Source organism: Canis lupus, chromosome 30, assembly GCF_048164855.1.
Source record: "Canis lupus baileyi chromosome 30, mCanLup2.hap1, whole genome shotgun sequence".
In the NCBI taxonomy this organism is placed as follows: Eukaryota; Metazoa; Chordata; class Mammalia; order Carnivora; family Canidae; genus Canis; species Canis lupus.
The window spans coordinates 30419992-30442256 of NC_132867.1; the positions used below are offsets into that span (position 1 = coordinate 30419992).

General features: G+C 45.9%; 1 protein-coding gene across 5 annotated transcripts in view; it reads right to left on the reverse strand.

The window, feature by feature from the left end:
- The window catches only part of TIAM1 (TIAM Rac1 associated GEF 1), a 388153-nt gene that overhangs the window by 294276 nt on the left and 71612 nt on the right, over positions 1 to 22265 (reverse strand). For 3 of the 5 annotated variants that reach the window (XM_072806723.1, XM_072806716.1, XM_072806718.1), the window contains exon 2: positions 17229 to 17277. The gene's annotated coding sequence lies outside the window, so the exon portion shown is untranslated. Of the gene's footprint in view, positions 1 to 17184; positions 17278 to 22265 lie in introns of all 5 variants that reach the window. The other 2 variants (XM_072806719.1, XM_072806720.1) reach the window with 1 other exon arrangement.

The window sequence follows — 22265 nt, forward strand, 5'->3', positions numbered from 1 at the left end:
ATAGATCTATATACTATATATATATATATGTATATATATACACAAAGAGGAGAGAGAGCGAGAGAGAGGGAGAGAGAGGAGAGAGAGAGACAGGGAGATTTATTAAAGAATTGGTTCACACAGTTATGAAGGCTGATAAAGCCAAGATCTGCCACTAGCAAGCTAAAGACCCAAGATAGCAGAGGGTATAATTCCAGTCCAAGGCCAAAGGCAGGAAAAAGACTCAAGTCCCACTTTGAAGATAGTCAGGCAGGAGGAAATCCCCCCTTATTTGGGAGAGGGTCAGTTTCTTGTTCTATTCGGGTCTTTAACTGATTGGACAAAGCCCACCCACATGAGGAAGGCAATCTGCTTTACTTAGTTTATCAATTCAAAAACATCCTCAGAAAGGGCTCCCTCTGTGGCTCAGTCAGTTAAGCGTCCAATTCTTGGTTTTGTCTCAGGTCATGATCACAGGGTCGTGAGATCGAGCCTCGTGTCGGGCTCCACGCTCAGCGCAGAGTCTGCTTAAAAGAGTCCCTCTCCCTCTCCCTCTGCTCCTCACCCGGTACTCTCCCCCACTCACTCTCTCTTGAATAAACCTTTAAGAAAACAAAAAATCCTCAGAGAAACACTCAGAAAAATATTTGGACCAAATATCAGGGCACCAGGTGGCCCAGGTAACTTGACACATAAAAATCAACCATCACAGCACTGAAAGTGTTAACAGGGCCCAATATAAACATGCAAGAAACACTGGTTACTACTAAAACATCTATACGGGCCAAGATTAGAGGACAGAATCTGAGTTAGAAGGACACCGTAGAGAAGCCCAAGGACAGAGGCCAACTACGGTGGTGTGTGGCTCCCAGCTCGAGCTCTGGGACGACAGCTCCCCCATTACTCAGGACTCCACATGCAGAACTGTGGCAGCTCTCAGAAGGCATGGGCAACTAAAATAAGATGGGCTGGCAAATCCGCAAATTCTGGGCATGAGTTTTTGGGGTCAGAGAGTCCAACTCGACCCAGTAGAGTCCCCTGGCCTCCACTCCTACTAAAGATCCCTATGACCAAGGTACTTGACACGGCTCCCTGCTTCAGTCTCCCCATTTGCAACAGCAAATGTGCGAATAGCATCCGCCTACATGGATCATTCGGGGGAGTAAATGAAGCACTGGACAGTCAGGACTTCATCCAATGCCAGGCACATACTAGATGCTCCAAAACAAAACAAAAAAAAGTAGCTGCTATTTTGTTTTTAAAGAACCACTAGTTCCCTGCACAAAGTCGCCACTCCGAAAAATACCAGTTACTTCCATGGAGAAGCCTGCCTGGCAACCGTCACAGCTCCCTTTTCTGTTGGCATCAAGGACGACCTACTACACAAAACACCAGAAGGGCCCCCCACAGACTGACCAGGAGTAAGCAAGAATGGCTCACCCATGGGCATAACCAGATGTGAAAAAGAAAGAAGGAACGTGGGGCCTGGGGGTCTTCCTCTGAACAACCAATCTGGTGTCAGGCAGCAACCAGGCACCTGCCGGCCTCGCCTCTCCCTTCTGCAGAACCTCAGGGAGGCCTGTGAAGGCTGCAGCTGTAGACAAGGGGACCCCCAGAGCCTAGCAGAGCACTTCCAACTGCTCCCCATGCGCTGTCACTACAGAGGCAGGCTCAGTCCCTCCCTTTCCAAGACAACTTCGGAGCCTACCCAAAGAATCAGAATCCCCCAAATCATCTCCTTTCAAAGGGCCCCCTTCATAAACAGGAGGGCCTCTCTCCCACCGCAGAGAAGCAAGTCTAAGATGCTTCGCCAGTGGGTTTCCCCGATGTGCTCTGTAGGAAGGAGGTCCTGTGTAACCATGGTAGCTCGTCGTCCGGTTCAGGAGGCGCTGCTCTTTCTCAGGGGTGCCCAGATCTCAGTGCCTTAGAGGCAGAACTCGGGCTTTCTCTCTGCATCCTGCCTCCCAGGGCTTCGCCAAGTGCAGAGCACGCAGCAGGCCCCTATGCAGGGCGCCTGGGTGGCTCAGTGGTTGAGCATCTGTCTTTGGCTCAGGCCATGATCCTGGGGTCCTGGGATCGAGTTCCGCATCGGGATCCCCGCAGGGAGCCTGCCTCTCCCGCTGCCTATGGCTCTGCCTCTCTCTGTGTGTCTGTCATGGATAAATAAATAAAATCTTTACCAAGAAAAAAGACCCCTACGCAAAGAACGGCCCTGACCCACACGGGGGTCCACTGAGGCCTCTCTCTGAGAGTCCAGGAGGACAGTCCTTGGGGTGAGGGGGCTTTGGACAACACTATGCAGCACCTAATTGATCCAGATGTCAATTAAGCTGTGGTGCCAACCGGAGAATTTCAGAGGGAAATGGTCCACGCACAATGGACAAGGCTGAGGTCCCCACGCGCTAGGACAGACGTCCTCATCGTTCTTCCCCCCTGGAGTGGTTGGCAGCTCCGAGGTGAGCACAAATCAGGCCTCGGGCAGCAGGCACAGCTCAGCCGGGGAGACTGTCACAGTGTCACGGCCCCGGGCACTCTGCTGCCTGGCCATCAGTCATGCCTGCCGCTGTCTGGGATGCCCAACTGCAGCCAGAGCCAGAGCCAGCCACGGGGACAGGTGGACTCGGTGACTCAGACGGCCAAAGCGCATGCTTGATTGAGTAAATTGTATTTTTCCCATGAATTTTTTAATTCAAAATCATTCACCCCACATTACTTTAATTAAAAAAAAAAAGTACTGTGTATCAGGAAGCTAGCCAAGGCTACACATGGGTGAACGATCCAATTCAAGTGACCCTGATGATTTCAACATGGGGGGTGGGGCTGGGGGGGGGGTTGGTGAAAAGCACCAGGTGTAAGCAGAGTTCAGAGAAAGGAAAAATCAAAAGGGCTTGGGAGGGGTGGATAACCAGAGGGCGCTGCTGAGGACACTCCTGGAGGGACAGACAAGCTTTGAACTATTAGGGCAGAAATTCGAGAATGAGGCAACTTGCTCATTGGGTAAAGGTTGGACAATCAGGCTAGGGAAGATTAGGCCAGACTCTAGGGTGGCTCAACGCATGTGCATGTGTCTGAGAGAGAGAGACAGAGACAGAGACAGAGACAAAGAAGGAGAGAGGGATTCAAAAGTCACAGTTTAGGAAGACATTTCAAAAGCATTTCAAGGAAAATTTAAGGGCTCAGTAAGTGAAAGAATAACAAAATGACAAAAAGAGATGTCAACATGAACCATCAGGATTAAAATCAGGTGCTGGAAGACTAGTGGTCGTGCTAATAGGTATGTGGGGGTTGGAGGAGGAGAAATGAATCTGGTTTCAAGTTGAGGTTCCCAGATCAGTGAGCTGCTCTATGGAGGGCACATTCTGCGGGGACCTCCCCACCCCCATGACCCTCACCCTTATAAAACGCCCGCTCAACCCCCACCTTGATTGTGGGTAGGGCCTGTGAGCTGAATTTAACCAATGGAATACAGCAAAGGTGATGGGACATCACCCCCTGATTACCCTTCATTATAGAAGATTCTGTCTCAGCAGGCAGGGCCTTTAAAAAGCAAAGTGCCACGCTGTGAACTGCTGAGAGGGGGGCCCCATGGCAGGAAGTGTGGATGGCTGCTAGGAGGGGAGGGTGGCCCCCAGATTCTTGAGCTGTCAAGAATCTAGGGCCCTGGGACACCTGGGTGGCTCAGCAGTTGAGCGTCTGCCTTTGGCTCAGGGAGTGATCCCGGGTCTGAGGATCAAGTCCCACGTCAGGCTCCTCGTGGGGAGCGCTTCTTCCTCTGCCTGTGTCTCTGCCTCTCTCTGTGTGTCTCTCATGAATAAATAAATAAATAAAATCTTTAAAAAATAATCTAGGGCCCTCAGTCCCACGTGACCACAAGGAAATGAGTTCTGCTGACCACATGAGCAAGCTTGGAGGCCGTCTCTTCCCCAGGCCAGCCGCCAGCTGAGAATGCAGCTGCCCATACCTTGAGTACAGCCTTCAAACCCTCTACATGGTGCCCAGACTCCTGACCCACGGAACAGCGAGATCGGAAGTGCGTGCCGTCTTGAGATCCTAAGTTTGTGGTTACTTGATACTCATCTCTCAGAAATCGGAGCAATTAGGCTCAAGTTCAGGAGAGAAGTCAGGTACGGACTTGTGTCCATAACACGGTAGGTAAGAGCCCACATGCTGGAATCAAATGCCTGGGACTGAGCCCCAGCACTTCCCAGCTGGGTGGCCGTGGGCAAGTTACGTATTTTCTCCATATCCCAGTTTCTTCATTCATAAAATGGGAAAATAACAGTACCTATCGCCCAAGATTGCTCCTGATGATTATCTCATCAAGTAATTTTTTAGTGCCTAAAATGATATCTGCTCCAGAGTAAGCACCCGTGAAGGAGACAGGCTGGGTTAAGTCCTCAAAGGCCAAACATGCTGGGGCACCTGCGTGGCTCAGTTGGGTAAGCGTCCAACTCTTGGTTTCAACTCAGGTCATGATTTCTGGGTCATGAGATCAAACCCCACAGTGGGCTCCAGACTCAGCGCAGAGTCTACTTGAGATTCTTTCCCTCTGCCCCCCTGCCACTCATACATACTCTCTCTCTAAAATAAATAAATCAAATCTTGGGGAAAAAAAAAAAAGAAGAAGCCCAAAGGGGAGGTAGGGTGGGGTAACTAACTGGCCTCCAAGACTGAAGGATCTGGCCCACCTTACCTGGCCTCTCCTTGCTCAGACACGCCAGGATGCTCAGAAGAAAATGTATAGCCTTAAGTACACTTGTTACAAATCCCAAAAATCAAACTAGAGTGAAACAAATACAAAACTGTAGACATTTCCATAAAAGTGGAAGGTACTGGAAGAAGAACACTGATCAGTAAAACCTAGTAACTGAGAGAATCTGTTTGACAGAATATGAATCACAAAATATGACTTGTCGGAGTGACCTTGTTTGAAGGACCAGGCTAATAGTCATAAGTTACCTTAAAATGTTATTTAAAAATGTAGAAAGAACAGTTTAACCATACCAGATTACAGTTCATAAGGCTCCTCTTCTTCTTTTTTTTTTTTTTTTTTTAAGGCTCCTCTTCTTGACTAGCTGACGGCTGCTGATAAGACATTTGCAGAGGGGGATCCCTGGATGGCTCAGCGGTTTGGCGCCTGCCTTCCGCCCAGGGCATGATCCTGGAGACCTGGGATCGAGTCCCACGTCGGGCTCCCTGCATGGAGCCTGCTTCTCCCTCCCTCTGCCTGCATCTCTGCCTCTCTCTCTCTCTCTCTCTCTCTCATGAATAAATAAAATCTTAAAAAAAAAAAAAAAAGACATTTGCAGAGGATGTCTTGACCAAGGAAGTCAGAGCAGAAGGTCCTCCCCTCTATTTTCTGTACCAAGCCAAGGTACAGGAACTCTAACTGCTGGTAGATCATCCCTGCTTGCTGTGTGGCAAAAATGACTGAGTAGATAAATCCTTTTTAGGATTTCTTTGGGGCTTAAAACACTTTAGCCTCTTGAAATTGGCACTTCCAGTAAATGTGTGTAAGAGTAACTTTGGTTTTACTGTTTATGTTGTAGCTTTTAATAGAACAGCTCTAACAGAAACAAAGTTGGTCACTGATCAGAATATGGAAATGACTTTCTCAACACTCTCATATCTTTAGAAAATGTCCAGATACTTTATATTCATGTACTTTTTGTGTATCTTCTAACTTTTTTCATATACACTATGATCAGAGGAAATAAAAGGATTAAAATGCAAAAAAAAAAAAAAAGAAAAAAAAAAGGAGCCTCCGCACCGGCTCTCACCATCTATTTCCAGAATGTCCTTCCTCCATTTCTCCCTGGGGTTTGCCCAGAAGCCCCTTCTCATCCGGGCAGTCCCAACGTATTTAAAATCGCACGCCAGGGCAGCCTGGGTGGCTCAGGGGTTTAGTACCGCCTTCAGCCCAGGGCGTGATCCTAGAGACCTGGGATCGAATGCCACATTGGGCTCCTTGCGTGGAGCCTGCTTCTCCCTCTGCCTGTGTCTCTGCCTCTCTCTCTCTCTTTGTATCTCTCATAAATAAAGAAATAAAATCTTTTAAAAATAATAAAATAAAATAAAAAAATAAAATAAAATAAAATAAAATAAAATAAAATCGCACACCAGTTGCCTTGTGCCCTGCTATACTTTTATCTACAGCGTCGAGCCCCTTCTGCCATTCTACAACATTTAGTACTCGTCATGCTTACTGTTTTTCTGTCTCCCCTGCTAGAATGCAAGCCTCACGATGACAGGTTTCTGCCTCTATTTTCTGCTGATCAACTGCAAGGGTTTGGAACAGGGCAAAGCTCACAACAGGTACTCAGAGACAGGACAAGGAAATGCAGCATATGATTTGGAACTAGATCCTTTTGCTTATAAAGGTCTTTATGAGAACAGGCGAGATCTGACTGGGGTCTGAGGATCAGGAGGTGGTAACGTCAGTGTTAATTTCCTGACGTTGTGACTGCAGGAAAACCAACTAAGAATTCCAAGATGATGGAGCATCAATCAGTAACATGTTCTCGAGGCTTCTGGGAGGGCAGAGGAGAAAGCTCCCTCGGACTGTACTCCCAACTTTCTGTGACTGCTTCAATTTTTTTTTTTTTTTTTTTAGCATTGTTAAAAACCCTGTCTTGAAGGTAATAGCAAAAAACAAACGAGCAAAAAACCTAAAAAGATACCCTTCACTTTATCATAAATGGTTATTTCTGGAAAGGGCAATGAAATTGATGGGGGAAACAGAAGAAAAGGAAGTTTCATTTTTACTCTGCATGGTTTTTATTAAAAACATGTTTTCTTTATATGATATTTAAATAATAAAATACCTGGTGGGGGGCAAGGGAGGGGAGTTGGTCCATAGAAATGACACATACACTTCACCATAATCCACAATGAAAACCCTAGACCCCAAGCAAAGACGTCACTAGCTCTCCTCTCCTTTCTGAGTCTTCCAGATGCTCTGTATCTGCTCTGTATCTTCAATAAATACTATTCTCACTTCCCCTTGGCTCGCATTTGATTTCTATCCTATGCAAAGCCAAGAACCCTCTTGGCTGGTCCTGTGGGACCGCCTCTGGGTCCTCAGTCCCTGCCAGCCTGCATCACCACCTCTCCCCAGGGACACCCCAGGCACAGACAGGGCGAGACCTGGTGACGAGTGACATGGAATCAGCCTCCCTGCCTACCTGGTGAGGACAAGCTTCCTCCAGCCCTGGTTCCCACATCCGCCTGTAGCTCCAGACAAAGGGACCTTGCCAGCAAAACTGGCAGCATCTGCTGGGCTCGGAAGATTCTCTCTGAGATAAGATGACAAAATTGACAAATGTCTCATACTGTATTTACATTTTTTTTAAACTGCAAAGAACTGTGCAATTTACTAAAGTTGATCAGCTTCCAATTTTTTTTGATTTTTACTGTGATAATTTTTATCATAGTTACATAATCCCCATGTACCCATAACCCAACTTCAACTATTCAATACTGTTTCACTATAACCCGCCCACACTGGATTCTTCATGTTGGAGAAAATCTCAAATATCAGATTATGCCATCCATAAATACATAATATATATCGCTAAAAGAGAGGGACCTTTTTCTTAAATATCAACACATTATTTTTATACCAAAAATTCCTCTCTGCTACTAATTTTCCATTTACTTTCTAAATGTCTCTAGTATTCTCTCTCTCTCTCTCTCACACACACACACACACACATCTAGAGTGGGTCTGTTCAAATCAAAATCTAAATAGGATCCACAAATTGCATTCAGCTGATTCTTTGGTTCCTTTTTTCAGGACTTCTTCATCCTTCTCTTTTTATTTCCTTTGCATTTCCATGTCCCCTGTAGAGCTAAATGTCTATACCATGTAAGGTATTCCTCTATCCCTCCCTTTCTCGGACTCCCCTAACCTCCTCTCTGATCATCTTTTTAAAAGCTATTTTGTCGGTAAATCCTGGATGTACCTAGGACAGTGGCACTTGACACTCGGACTCCAGCAGGGATCCGAGGAGGGGAAGGAGGAGGAGGTAAGAGCCTTTGCCAAGAGCTTGCTGGCCAATGACACCATCAACAGACATAGAAAGCAAAAGCGCATGAAAATTCCCCAGAAACACCCATTTGAGCAACACTCTGCAATTAGCCATGACTTGGGTGAATCATTGTCCTTGTTGGGCCTTACTTTCCTCACCTTTAAAATACAAAGATGAGGGGTTCCTGGATGGCTCAGTCGGTTGAGCCTCTGACTCTTGGTTTCAGCTCAGGTCATGACCTTAGGGTCCCGAGATTGAACCCTGTATCACTGTGCACTCAGCTTGGAGGCTGCCAAAGATCATCTCCTTCTCCTTCTGCTCCTCCCCCTGCTCACACTTCTTCTTTCTCTTTCTCTCTGTCTCTCTCAAATAAATAAATAAAATGTTTAAAATATGAAGATGAACAACACAATTAAGACACTGACATTAACTGAGCATTTAGTGCCCGAAGATCCTTCAAGATTCCTTCCAGCCAAGCCTATGATTTTAAGTATCAAACTCATACAATGTGTTAACAAAGAACACCCCCTTCCTTTGTTGGGGGAGGGTAATGACAACAAAACTAAGACCACAAATGCTGATTATAAACAAAACTTCAGTCATCAGCATAACCCAAATCTGAATAACATGCCACTGTTTCAAATTTGAGCCACATAAATGGATAAATGACAAGGGAGGGTACCAAATTAATGGTAAAATTTGGGGTATGTGGGTGTTTCTAGACCAGTGGTTCCTAACAGGGAAATCTGACAACATCTGGTGACAATCTGGGTGTCGCAGCTGCGGTGATGCGCTATCACAGAGGCCCAGGGTACTGCTAACTACCTAACAGTGTACAGGACAGTGTGTACCACAAAGAAGCTTCTAGCTCAAAGGGTCAGCAGCTCAGAGGTTGAGAAATCCTGCGAGAACCTCCTAGTTACCAGGCGAAACCATACTGTGCTCGGGGTTTCAGCAGGAGGCCACTAACATCTAAACCCCAGGATATACACGATATATCACAGGCTTCTGCACTGCAGACCACTCCAACACAGGACGTTTGATAAAAAGACTATTCTGGTTTGGTTTGGTTAACAAGATAAATCAGAACACACATTTCTGCATTCACGTGAATTCGTAAGAGTTCAGAACTCTTCCCTCCATGTAGTCATCTGGGAAGACATCACCCAACTAAGAACTCATCGTGTGTAGTAGACTTATCTTGGGATGACAGCACCTGCACTCTGGCAGCCTCGTTGAGGCAATGAGCCACTAGTGACCTTGGGACTCCTTGGCTCTCAAGGAAGTGACAGGCAATGAACAGGCCAGTGAGTAAGAACGGGAGTTCCCATGGCCCCCCAGTGCCATGATGAGACTAGAGAGGTGTAATGGGAGCTGAGAAGGGGCTGGGGGACATTGTGTGTTGATGGGTGGCTACTTTGTATTGGATGGTCTAGGAGGCCTGTCTGGGGAGGGAACATTTTATAGAGCCTTGGAGGAAGTAAAGGACTGGTTGAGCTGGAAGATGAGTCTCCCCAGCACACAGGAGGAAGGCCTAAGGCTGGTTGTATTCTAATCCCAGAAAGGAGGTAGGGGAAGGGCCCAAAGTTAAGAGGAAATGGTGGGGAGGGGGGCGGTGGTGCAGTGGACAAATCACCTCAGGCCTTGCAGCCATGCAGGGAGGTTGGTTTTCAAACCTATGGTAGCAGAAGCCACTGGAAGTTCCAAGCAGAGGAGTAATGAGATGTGATTGCCATTTAGAGCCCTCTGACTACACTGTAGAGAGCAGACATCAAGTGGACAAGAATACAAGTAGAAACCAACTGAGAGGCAATTGGCGTTGAGAATTTTACTGAAAATCAGGGGTACCTACGTGGCTCAGTGGGTTGAGTATCTGCCTTCGGCTCAGGTCGTGATTTCGGGGTCCTGGAACCCAGCCCCGCATCAGGCTCCCTGCTCAGCAGGGAGTCTGCTTCTCGGCCTCTCCCTCTGCCCCTCCCCCAAACTCACATGATCTCTTGCTCGCTCGCTCTCTCTCTTTCTTTCTCAAATAAATAAAATCTCTAATTAAAAAAAAAAAAGAATTTTACTGAAAATCAAAACCACCCAAAAAGAGAAAGATTTGCCACTGAGGAAGACATTCCAAAGACCATGCCACAGATTCTAAAAGCTATTTCCAAAGAGGAAAAATCTGGAAGGATGGTAAGGATTCCAGATCTGGACTGGAGATCTCCGACCAGATCTCTGACCAGTGGTAGGCAGTCTCTTTCCAGTGCTGCCTCCCCAGGTTCCACTGAGTGACCCTTTTCAAAAGATGCCCTAGAGCGGCTGACATCAGCCTCTTTACGGGCACACAGAGCTAGTTCCCCCCACCAGGGGGCAATGCAGAGCACCCACCACCCCTCTGAGAAGCCTACACAGGGCACCTCCTGGGCAAGGAACTCTAGAACCAAAGGAATAGCAAGCAAAAGCTCCGATCCGCCTGGAATGTTCTCTGCCAGGACTTTTATTTACACTCTTGAATGTGCTGGTCTCCCAATCCTCAAAGAGTCGAAAGGAGCCAAGGCGGGCAGTAGACAAAGTGAGGCTCTGAGCCTGGAAATCCATTACCTTCCCCCCTCTTTCTCCTGGGAGCACTTTTCCTGAGACTCATTATTCTTGGTCATACCTGCAATAAGATCCTTGGGGCCAGGATGGGGGTGGGTCTAGAAAATGAGGTGAAGGAGGCTTCTCGGCCCCTTTAAAGCATAAGCTCCAGGCCCACCTGACACCAGCACCAAAAAAGAGTCCTCCACCGGGTCTATCTCCAGGGAATTACCCTGTGGTTGGAGTGAAAACCAGAGTCTGTGTGCAGGTGTCTGTCTTCTCCTCTCTCACCTGACCAACCCGGGGCAATCGTGGGTGGCTGGCTGGTCAAGACTTGGAGGACCCTCTGTCCTATAGTCCTTAGTTTATTATCTACCACAAAAAGCAACTAACAAGGCAGGAAGGAAGCAAGATGCTACAATTGCTGCACAGATTCAGAAGCGCTACGGCAAGAACCAATTCAGACATCACCACGTCATCCTAAGAGGTCCCCTGCCTGCCCAAACGTTCGCTTCATACCTCAAAGAAAGATCATTAATTACACATTATGATACCAATTATATCCGAATGCATTATGAAACAGGATCTTTGCTAAGCAATTTTATTATTTTAATTCTTTTCTTCTATCATTTTTAATAATTACTCTCTGGCTTTTATTACATTAAGATGCAATTAAGAAAGAAAAGTCCTCTGTATTTTAAGTCTTCTTCATTCTTTTTTTTTTTAACATAAAGAATTCCACAGCCTTTCCACAATAACATAGCACATGATATAGTCGAAAGACAAAAGGAACAACTTAGATAAAAACTAGCGGAGTTCCATTTGAGGGGAGAAAAATGCAAGTGTACTTATTTTGAAAACCCTTGGCATTTACTGAAAGGATAGAGAATTCTTGATCACACGAAGGCAAAACAAACCACATACTCGTCCATTCATAGGAAAGAGAAAGCTCTCTGTCATCCAAGGAAAAGGACACAGCAAATCTGGACTCAAATGCTAAACTCTGGGATTACTAAATATTCAACGCTAATATTTGGTACTAATAGTAATTGAATACTCATATTTAACCACCTTCCCAGTGAAATGAGACCATTATTAAATGTGAACCTACTCAGGGCACCTGTGTGGCCCAGTCGGTTAAACATCTGCCTTCGGCTCAGGTCACAGTCTCAGGGTCCTGGGATCAAACCCCACATTGAGAGACGACTGGGTGGCTCAGCGGTTGAGCGTCTGCCTTTGGCTCAGGGCATGATCTGGGGGTCCTTGGGATCAAGTCCCACATCAGACTCCCTGCATGGAGCCTGATTTTCCCTCTGCCTATGTCTCTGTCCCTCTCTCTCTGTGTGTCTCTCATGAATAAATAAATAAAATCTTAAAAAAAAAAAAAAAAAAAAAGCACATCAGGCTCCCTGCTCCACAGGCAGCCTGTTTCTCCCTCTCCCTCTGCCCCTCCCCCTGCTCATGCTCTATCTCGCTCAAATAAACAAAATCTTTCAAACAAAATGTGAACCTACCCATGCTGAATTATATTTCCTTTGAAGTATAAAGATAATGTCATCTAACTGTAGGAGAATGAGCAAAAAAGAGTAAAATTTTAATAATTTTAAGCCACAATCTGTGAGACATAGAATTTCACATTCACACACACGAAGGCTGAGCAGCATTTAAATAACTGACAAGAAATATTTTTGTGCAATCCATATGCAGATAGTCTTATTCATCCTCTACTTCTTTTCTTTTTTTTAAAGACCTTATCCATTCATTTGACAGAGAGAGAAAGAGAGAATGTGTATAAGCAGGGGCTGGGGTGGAGGAAGAGGGAGAAGCAGGTTCCCCACTGAGCAGGGAGCTCAATGATGCTGATGCGGGGCTCAATCCCAGGACCCTGAGATCATGACCTGAGCCAAAGGCAGACGCTTAACCAACAGAGCCACTCAGGTGCCCCCTCTACTTATTTTCTAGCTTATAGGTAGGCAAACTTTCTTTCTATAAAGAGTGAAACAGTAAATATTTCAGGTGATCATCCAAGCATTTACTCAACTCTGCCTCCAATGTAGCACTAACTCAACCATGGACAATGGCAACAAGAGGTGTGGTTGTGTTCCAATAAAAATTTATTTATAGGGGTGCTTGGGTGGCTCAGTCAGTTAAGCAGCTGACCCCTGGATTCAGCCCAGGTCATGATCTTGGGTTCTTAAGATGGAGCCCTGCATCGGGCTCTGCACTCAATGAGGAGTTTGCTTGAGGATTCTCTCCATCTCTGCCCCTCCCCCCACTTGCATGCACACTCTCCCTCACTCTAAAAAATAAATAAATAAATAAATCTTTAAAAAAAAAAAAGAAGAAGAATGGAGGCTTTCAAATTTTACTTAGAGAAACAGACCTCTGGACTCCTCATCAGGGAAATGCAAATCAAAACTGCAGTGAAATACCATCTCATACCTAGGAGCATGGCAAAAAGCCAAAACATAAGAAACAGCAAGTGTTGGTGAGGATGGACAAAAAAAGAAACTTGTGCACTACTGGTGGGGCTGCAAACTGGTGCAGCCCTTCTGGAAAACAGGATGGAGGTTCCTCGGAAAGTTAAAAATGAAACTACCCTAGGACCCCACAGTCACACTACTAGGTATTTACCCAAAAAATACAAAACACTAATTCAAAGGCATACACGTACTGCTGTGTTTATAGCAGCATTATCTACAAGAGCCAAGACATGGAAGGAGCCCAAGTGTCCATCAGTTGATGAATGGATAAAGAAGACTACGTGTCTATAATGGAATATTATTAAGCCATAAAAAAGAATGAAATCTTGCCATTTACAATGACAGGGATGGAGCTAGAGAGTATTACACTAAGTGAAATAAGCCGTTCAGAAAAAGACAAATACCATATGATTTCACTCATGTGTGGAATTTGAGAAACTAAACCAACAAGCAAAAGGAAAAAAAGAGAGAGAGAGGGACAAACCAAAAAAAAGTCTCTTAACTCTAGAGAACAATTTGATGGCCACCGGAGGGGAGGTGGGGTGGGGGCGGAAACAGGTGATGGGGATTAAGGGGTGTACTTATCAAGATGAGCACAGAGTGATGTACAGAGCTGCTGAATTACTATACTGTACACCTGAAACTAAAAAGGGCAGCCCCGGTGGCTCAGCGGTTTAGCGCCACCTTCAGTCCAGGGTGTGATCCTGGAGACCCGGGATCGGGTCCCGTGTCGGGCTCCCTGGATGGAGCCTGCTTCTCCCTCTGCCTGTCTCTCTCTCTCTCTCTCTCATGAATAAATAAATAAAATCTTTAAAAAAACAACAACAACAAAACCAGGCCCAGGGGCTCTAATTTGCCTGCCCCTGGTCCAGTGCTCAGGGTGCTGAGAAGTGAAACAGCACCCTTCAAATAGTCCTGTCGGAAAGTAGCAGGAACAAGCAGAGAGACAGGAGTGATCTGAAACGACCCAGCAAGACGCTGAGCCTCAGAATAGTCTTCCCCTCACATCCAGAAGTATTTTTCCAAGACCAAGACCAAGTCTAGATATACGAAGTAGGAGTCAGTCCTCAAGAACCTGTGTTCTTCAAACTGAACACCAATAAAAAATAAATTTATAAAGAAAAAAAAAAAAAAAACCCTGTGTTCTTAAGATACAAGGTTTCTCCCTCACAGAAGCACCTTTGACTCTATCGTGGGGCTTGCCTTCTGAACTGGGCGTCCATCAGAGGTTCGGCACCCACCTCCTCCAATGCTGGCCATTTTTGTGGCTGGCAGTTGGCCAGAGCCAGGAGCACAGGTTGTGGTCACTGAGTTAAAAGAAGTGACCTGTCCACGAGGGAACACACCCATCTGGCAACCCATAAGCCACTCAAAAATGAAGAACTCCAGGGACGCCTGGGTGACTCAGCGGTTGAGTGTCTGCCTTTGGCTTAGGTTGTGATCCTGGGATCCTGGGACCAACTCCCGCATCGGGCTCCCCGCAGGGAGCCTGCTTCTCCCTCTGCCTGTGTCTCTGTCTCTCTCTGTGTCTCTCATGAATAAATAATAAAATAAAAATCTTTCAAGAAAAAGAAAAAAAAGAATCAAGAACTCCATAGGCAAGCCTTCCCACGGCTGGCCTTGAACTCCTCCTACTTGCTGAATAGCCAGGAAGGGCCCACAGACCCTGGAGCAGACGAGGTCCACCAATGCTACCTCTCACCCCCCCAACATACGTGTAGCTCTCACACCTCACACCCCATCCATCCATCAGCAAATCTTATCAGCTCTCCCTTCAAAATTTATCAAGAATTTGGCTGCTTTTCACTAGCTCCATCACCAGTACACTGGTCACAACCACCTGCCAACTGGTCTTACTAATTCTGCCTCTGCTCCTGCCCACTCCCCAACAGTATTCTCATATTTAAAAATAAATAAATAAATAAGTGAGATCATGTCCATACAGAGTCCAAATATGAAGTCCTCACAAGGGCCTGCAGGGCCCTATGTAAGCTGGATCCCAACACACACACACCCCCATTGCCTATCGCAGTTAGGCGATGACCCCCAATGACCCCCTTAGTCCTCTCCTGCTCATTCATGCTGTAACAGCGGCAACAGGCTCCTTTCATTCCTTGAACACACCAGACATGTCTGGGCACACTTGAAACTCAGGACCTCTGCGCTTCTCCTGTCTCGACCTGGAATGCTCTCTCCCAGAAAGGCATCCGGCTTCCTCTCTTACTTCCTTCCTGTCTTTGTGAAATGTATCCTCAGAGAAATCCTCCTTGATCACCCAATGGAAATCACAGTCCCACCCCCCAACCCCACCCCCAAGATGCACTACTACTACCCTTCCTTCGTTTCTCCCCAAAACATGAATCACCATCGGACATGCTGCACGTTAGATCAGACTTCACACACACTAGAAGGTAAGCTCTATGAGGGCAGGAATTCAGGATCTAGAACTGAAACAGGCACACAGGTGGGTGGTAAAAAAATAATAATAATAAATTGTTGAATAAATTAATCCCCTTCTATCTATCTGCCCTGGAGAATCTTAGATGATTCCCTTTTTTCTTCTTTCCATTCCTCATTTTCAGCATCTTTATCTTTTACCCTAACTTCATCCTCATTCCCTCATGCTTAATAGATTGTTTCTTCCCTTCTCACTCTACATCTTCCCTTCCCTCCTTTCTTTTATTATCTACAAGTGGTTTTTTTTGTTTTGTTTTTTTAAGATTGTATTTATTTATTCATGAGAGACACACAGAAGAGAGGCAGAGACATAGGCAGAGGGAGAAGCAGGCTCCCTGCGGGGAACCTGACCCAAGTCAAGACTCGATCCCAGGACCCCGGGATCACGACCTAAGCTGAAGGCAGACGCTCAACCACTGAGCCACCCAGGTGTCCCTATTATCTGCAAGTGTTTATTAAATAGATTTATCCATCTAAAAAGAGGCCTTTTTAAATTACTGCTTCTACCAAATCCTGACTTCATTGTCAAATACATAAAGAATCCAAGAGTTTGCAACAATATCTTTCTTAAAGAAACTCACTGATCACCTTGAAAGGCATAATATGGAATCAATTCATTATTCTAGTCAATAAAAGAAAAGAACCAAGTCATTGACTATTACATACAAACCATACCTCGAAGTAATTTTTTTAAAAGACTGAAATAAAGTTCTTTATAAAAACATTCCAGGTTAAAAAAAAAAAAGTGCAGAAGAAATGACAGAATGAGATTATCACTTTTTTGTAAACATTTTTTACAGTTTTTACACTTTTTTCTATAGGGTTAAATGAAAAATGATGTAGGCATCCACTCTGGACTGACCGTCAGTGGCTGCTGAAGCCACGAGAGACAAAGCGGGTAGGGCCCTAAAAAGGAAGATCAGATTCAAGGCACCTGCCAATAGTCACACTGCAAGAAGATACAAAATATGTCACCTGATGAAGTTGCATTATCATGCATGAAACGCTGTTGCCCAAAACTAGGAACCCGAATCTAATAAAGCCTTTAGTTTATAGGACATTTTAGAAACCATAAAACATGTTTAATGACAACACAGGCATACTGGCCGCAGTCTGCATTACGAGCAACTCCACGGGACAAAAGAGCCAGCTTCTTGACCAAACACATTGCAAGAGAGAACAAAACAGGGACAGGAAACCCACATATTAAAAGGGGCTTAAGAGACACTATCAACCAAATGCCATATGTGGACTCTGTTTCAGTTTTTTGATGACTCAGAGGGATTTTTAACTGTGAAAAAATATTTTATCAGACAATCAGGGAAATCTGAATGTGAGCATTCAGTGATATTAAGAAATGAATTATTATTTTTATGTGATAACAGCGTGTTGATGTGTATAAAAGAACGCTATCTTTACAGAGTCGTAGTAAAATATTTATAAATAAATCTGATTTTCTTCTTAAATCCACATCTTAAAATTCTTCTTCAAGCAAAGGACTTTGGTTGTTCTGATCCTATAGAACTCACTGCTTTTCAAAGGTACCCATAAATGAGGTGAGGCCAGAAAGAATAGGCAGCGAAAATCAACGAAGCACCCGGCACAGATTTAGGGCTATATGGCAAATAAATAAATGAAACAGCAAATATATTTATATACCCTTGATGTACCTGGAAAGTCCTTCAAAGCGTATAGGAGAATATAAACTGCTCACCATGTGGAGGTCAGGCTTCTGATAATGTGAATATCTGGAACACAGCCATCTGGAAATTAAAAAAGAAAAATACTTCTGAGTGACAAAGCTTTCACAAAGCCCATGCACTTTTCTCCATGAAAGAAAAGGAAGAATTTCATTTATAAAAGTGTATCCAACAAGGCATCGTTAAGAAGGAACAGCAGAGGAAAAAAGCAGAGCGCTCAGAATTAGGAGCAGGGGAGCAGAGCCATCCAGGAGTTTGTAACAAAGACGGTCCACACAGACTCAGCCCCTGGGGGCATCACCCCAACACAGCTTCTACAGTAACAACATGGTCCCCGAGTCCTCAACATGGTACCAACCAGGCTCAGAATCCTGTTAAAGAAAGCAAGGTCAGGGACACCAGGGTGGCTCAGTGGTTGAGCATCTGCCTTTGGCTCAGGGTTTGATCCCCGGGTCCTGGGATCGAGTCCCACATCGGGCCCCCCTCAGGGAGCCTGCTTCTTCCTCTGCCTGTGTCTCTGCCTCTCATGAATAAATAAATAAAATCTTTAAAAAAAAAAAAAGAAAGAAAGAGGGTCAATATCGAAACCACTTTAAAATTATTTTCATTAAGATGGTTAAAATTTAAGAAGCTCCTTTATTCCCTTCACGAGAGAGGAAACGGGTTCCAAGGAAAAGCAAAACTGAGATCAAGGAGCAAAAATGAAGGTGAGTCTTGAGCTTGAGATCGAGGCAGGGCTCAGTAGCAAGAAGCACCAGCCCACCAGCAGCTGAGTGGGCTCCTCGCAGCAGTGCCCACCTGCCTCTCAACATTGACTGGGCTGGCCTCCGAGTCCTAGAGGAATGCAAACAGTTCCAAGGTTTTAGGGGGCATAATGTATAAAAAAAAATATATGATCTGGAAGACTTTATTCCAGGCTATTGCAATAGAGGACAGATGGAGCTCGACCTCGAAAGCAGCAAAGACACCTGGGGATTTCTAACAAACAAGCAGAGCAAGGGGGTCACCAGTCACAGGACACATCAAGGGGGTGGGGGGAGGAGTTCTTACTAATCCAACAGAAAATAGGATTCCTGGCTGAAGGCAGCCCAGGGTGACCCAATGTCACCTACCGAGGTAATGACATGCCAAGTGTGGGGCATTGCCTCTAAACTCATTTAGCAGGATTCTTGCTAAAATGGGCCTGGGCTCGCCAAAGGCAGGGCACGGACCATGCAAGGTCTGTGTCTAATCAAAAAGGGGGCTCAGAGGACCCTGAACAAAGTTTGCTTAAGGAGTCATTGTCAGTGACGGTGACCCCGCCTTAGGATAGAGATGCTGACACCCAGAGATGGTATTAGAGGACACAATGTGGAAGCGGGACCCAGAAGCAGATCCCAGACCCCCAGATCCGAGCTGGGTGGTGTCAGTTACACCTCCTGCTGCCTCACCATACCTTATACTGCAGGACGCTTACTCATTTCTCAGCTGCTTCCCCCCATGCAAGTTCTCTGTTTTGCAAAACCTAGAAATGCCCATTCCTACACACCCCGCTATCATATAAGAGACAAGTACCTTTGAACACAACGCCATGTGAGTAATTTATATATAATTCCTTGATACTGAGGACAATTGATTCACCATCATGGCATAATGAAGCCTTTCAAAGTCATCTTGGAATAACAGGCATACAAATAAAATAGGAAAAGAAAAACAAAAACCCTAAAAGCCTGGATTTAAAAGCATCTGAATGAAAGCAGGAAGCTTCCAATCATGAACAGGATTATAAAACCTCCATAGTACAAGCTAAGCAATTTCCCATGATGCCGGATTCCCCCAAGGAGAGCATTTAAGGATGACAAAGCTGCTCCTTTTGCAATCTCAGAAGTTCCATCTACTGGATAAAAGGTACTTAAGAATCTGAAGGGTCACCTGCTAAATATTCTCTGGTTAAGTCCCATCTTTTTCCAGTGGGAGCTGTGCCCTGGGAGGCTGACCTCTGTGGCCTCTATCAACCTGGCTCCCTTGCCCTCTGGCCAATTGGGAGGTGACAGTAGAAGCCAGGAGAGGAGGAGGGTAAGAAGGAAGGAGCAGAAATCCCCCTGCTTCCTCCCTGCAGGGTCACCTGGAGGTCTCTCTACCACAGGTCACAGCTTCGCTCAAGAACCCTCTCCCCCTTATCCTTAGTTCTAGGTGCTGGAGGGTGCCATAGACTGTGGCCCCCCAAATTAATTAGTTGAAACCTGACCTCCAATATGATAGCATTAGGAGGTGAAACCTTGGGGGCTAATTAGGTGGTGTGAATATGGAGGGTAGGATATGGCTAAAGAGGCTCTGGGTGTTAGGAGGGTGCCAACAAAAATCCAGAATTTCTATCCAGAATTGCATATAAATGTACATGTGTCTTTTTCTGAAAAGCGTAACTCACACAGAAAAAGGTCAAAAACATAGTTGCGTTCTCAAAAGCGGACCCCAAAACGCAGAGCCAATGCTGTGAGAGAAACACAGCGTAGAAACAGCCTCCATGTGGCAAGGTACAGTGGGTACCTGCGTGGGCTGCATGAGCAGAAACACAACCTCTTCCCCCCACCAAGGGCCGGGCTGGAAGAGGACCCACCGCACTGCTACCCGCCACCACCCACTCCTCGGAGGCAGCTGGGATGGTGTGTTCCCACCAATCACTCACAGCTCCCTCCCAACAGCCAAGTGACATTTCAAAAGCTCATCAGCCCAGCAGGTGTTCAGATGCACAAGCACAAGCAAAAACAGTAACAGGGCTGTGGAAAATCTCATCTTTTTGTTCTGAAAAGCTCAGGACACTGAGGCACGGGAGAGTGTGGAGGCAGATAAGCACGAGGGAAAAAGCACTAGACTAGCAAAGCTGCCACCCCATCCCAGGGGCCGGGGAGAGCACCCCCACGGGGAGTCAGCCCTTCCCTTAGTGGGCCCCTCCCCTGCTGTGTGAGCCAGGATGGTGGCTGGCCCTCCCCCGGGGCCAGGGCTGCCCCTTTGCCACATGGAGACCACCGTTCAGTAGGAACCTCATAGGGTTGCTGTGGGGCTCAATGAGAAAATGTGCATCCAAGACTCAGAATGCCTTCCAGGGAGATTTAGAATTCATATCAGAGCTCTTCTTAATTTTCTTCACTCCTAAGATGGTCCTGGCTACATATGAACAGAAGCCTATGAAAGACTGATAAAATCAATCTCCAGGGGCACCTGGGTGGCTCAGTGGTTGAGCATCTGCCTTTGACTCAGCTCATGATCTCTGGGTCCTGGAATCGAGTCCCACATCTGGCTCCCTGCTCAACGGGGAGTCTGCTTCTCCCTCTGCCCCTTCCCATTTGCTCATGCTCCCTCTTCCTCTCTCTCTCTCTCAAATAAATAAAATCTTAAAAAAAAAATCATCCTCCAAATCCACACCACAGAAGATGCCTATACAAGTGACAAGCCACAGGGGCAAGGGTACCTGCCCGGCACCACACAGCCTCTAACCCACACAGGGCCCCGTGACTGTGTCCATCCCCTATGCCACCATCCCTTCACCCAGCTGCACCAGGGGTCTTAGCTCAGAGGCAGAGACCACTGTGATTAAGAGCCCCAGTCGGCGAGCACTGGGTGTTATGCTACATGTTGGCAAATTGAACTCCAATTAAAAAAAAATTAATTAATTAAATTAAATTAAAAATAAGTAAAACCATAATAAAACTTGGAAAAGGGGGAAAAAAAAAAAGAGCCCCACTCAGGACCCCAATGGCCTCTCCTGACCTGTGGCCCTGTCATGTACTGACTGGGTGGCTTTGGGCAAGTTATACTACCCTTCTGACTTAGTTTCCTCATTTATAATCATAGTTGTAGTAGCTCTTTCTGTGAGGATTAAAAAAATTCATGCCAAGTTCTTAAAATAGTGCCTGGCATACAGTAGTAACTCAATAAATGCTGACTGTAGTATTGCCCCACACATTTAAGCTAGTTTCCAAGGCCCATCTAATAAGGAGGCATCTGTGCTCCGAAGAGCAGCCAAACACTAGCTCCACCAACCCACGAGCCAAGCACCATATGTCCTTGATTCAAAGCTGTGTTTTGTATGTTAATGTTCCTAAAATTACAATACACGTGCACATTTAACGCTGCCGATTTTCTCATCTGTAAAAGGAGGACTACAGCATCTACCTAATGGGACTGATAGAAAACTCACGATTAATTTATGCAAAACACTTTGGACGGGGCTTGGTGTCAGAAATGGTTCTCTGCAGATATTATCATCATCAGGACATTAAGTCATCGGAGCTGCTGCAGGCCTTCCCACTCTAGCCAAATATGAAGAGTCTTCCACAGTCTTCCTTGATACAGGGATCACCTGATCCCCTGTACCCAAAGATGCTGTGGCTTGGGGCTGCAAAGTGAAAAGTCAAACCCCTCGTACACACCACGGCTGCTGGGTTTTTACCATTCCATGGGCTTCCTGGAACTAGGTACTTACAGGAATTGTTTAGTTGTGAAACTAGGGGTGCCTGGGGGCTCAGTTGGTTAAGAATCTGCCTTCAGCTCAGGTCAGACGGGGTTCTGGAATCAAGCCCTGCATTGGGCTCCCTGCTCAGCGGGGAGCCTGCTTCTCCTTTTCTCTCTGCCTGTCCCCTTGTGCTTGTGCACGCGCTCACGCTCCCTCTCTCCCTCTCTCTCATAAATAAATAAATAAATAAATAAATAAATAAATAAATAAATAAATAAATAAATAAATAAAATCTTAAAAAGAAGTAGTAGAAGTAGTAATAGCAGTAGCAGTTGTTGTTGTTATTGGTTCCTGGGTTTTTTTAAGTTTTTTCCCTCACAGTAACTTGCAGGTCATGATGCTGGTTTCTTGGTGGCCTCTAGAGGACAGCTGGCCTCCCATCAGTCAGAGAGGACCCCATGGAAGGTGGACCTTGAGCAGAGGTGCTAAAAGGGAACTCTCAGAATGGAGAAACGGTAGCAGGAAGGGCAACCCAGTTCAGCCAAAGATTAAGGAATGAGCCATGAATTAGGCAATGAGCATATCATTGGCCTCTACTGTCCAAAACAAGGTCCAAAGC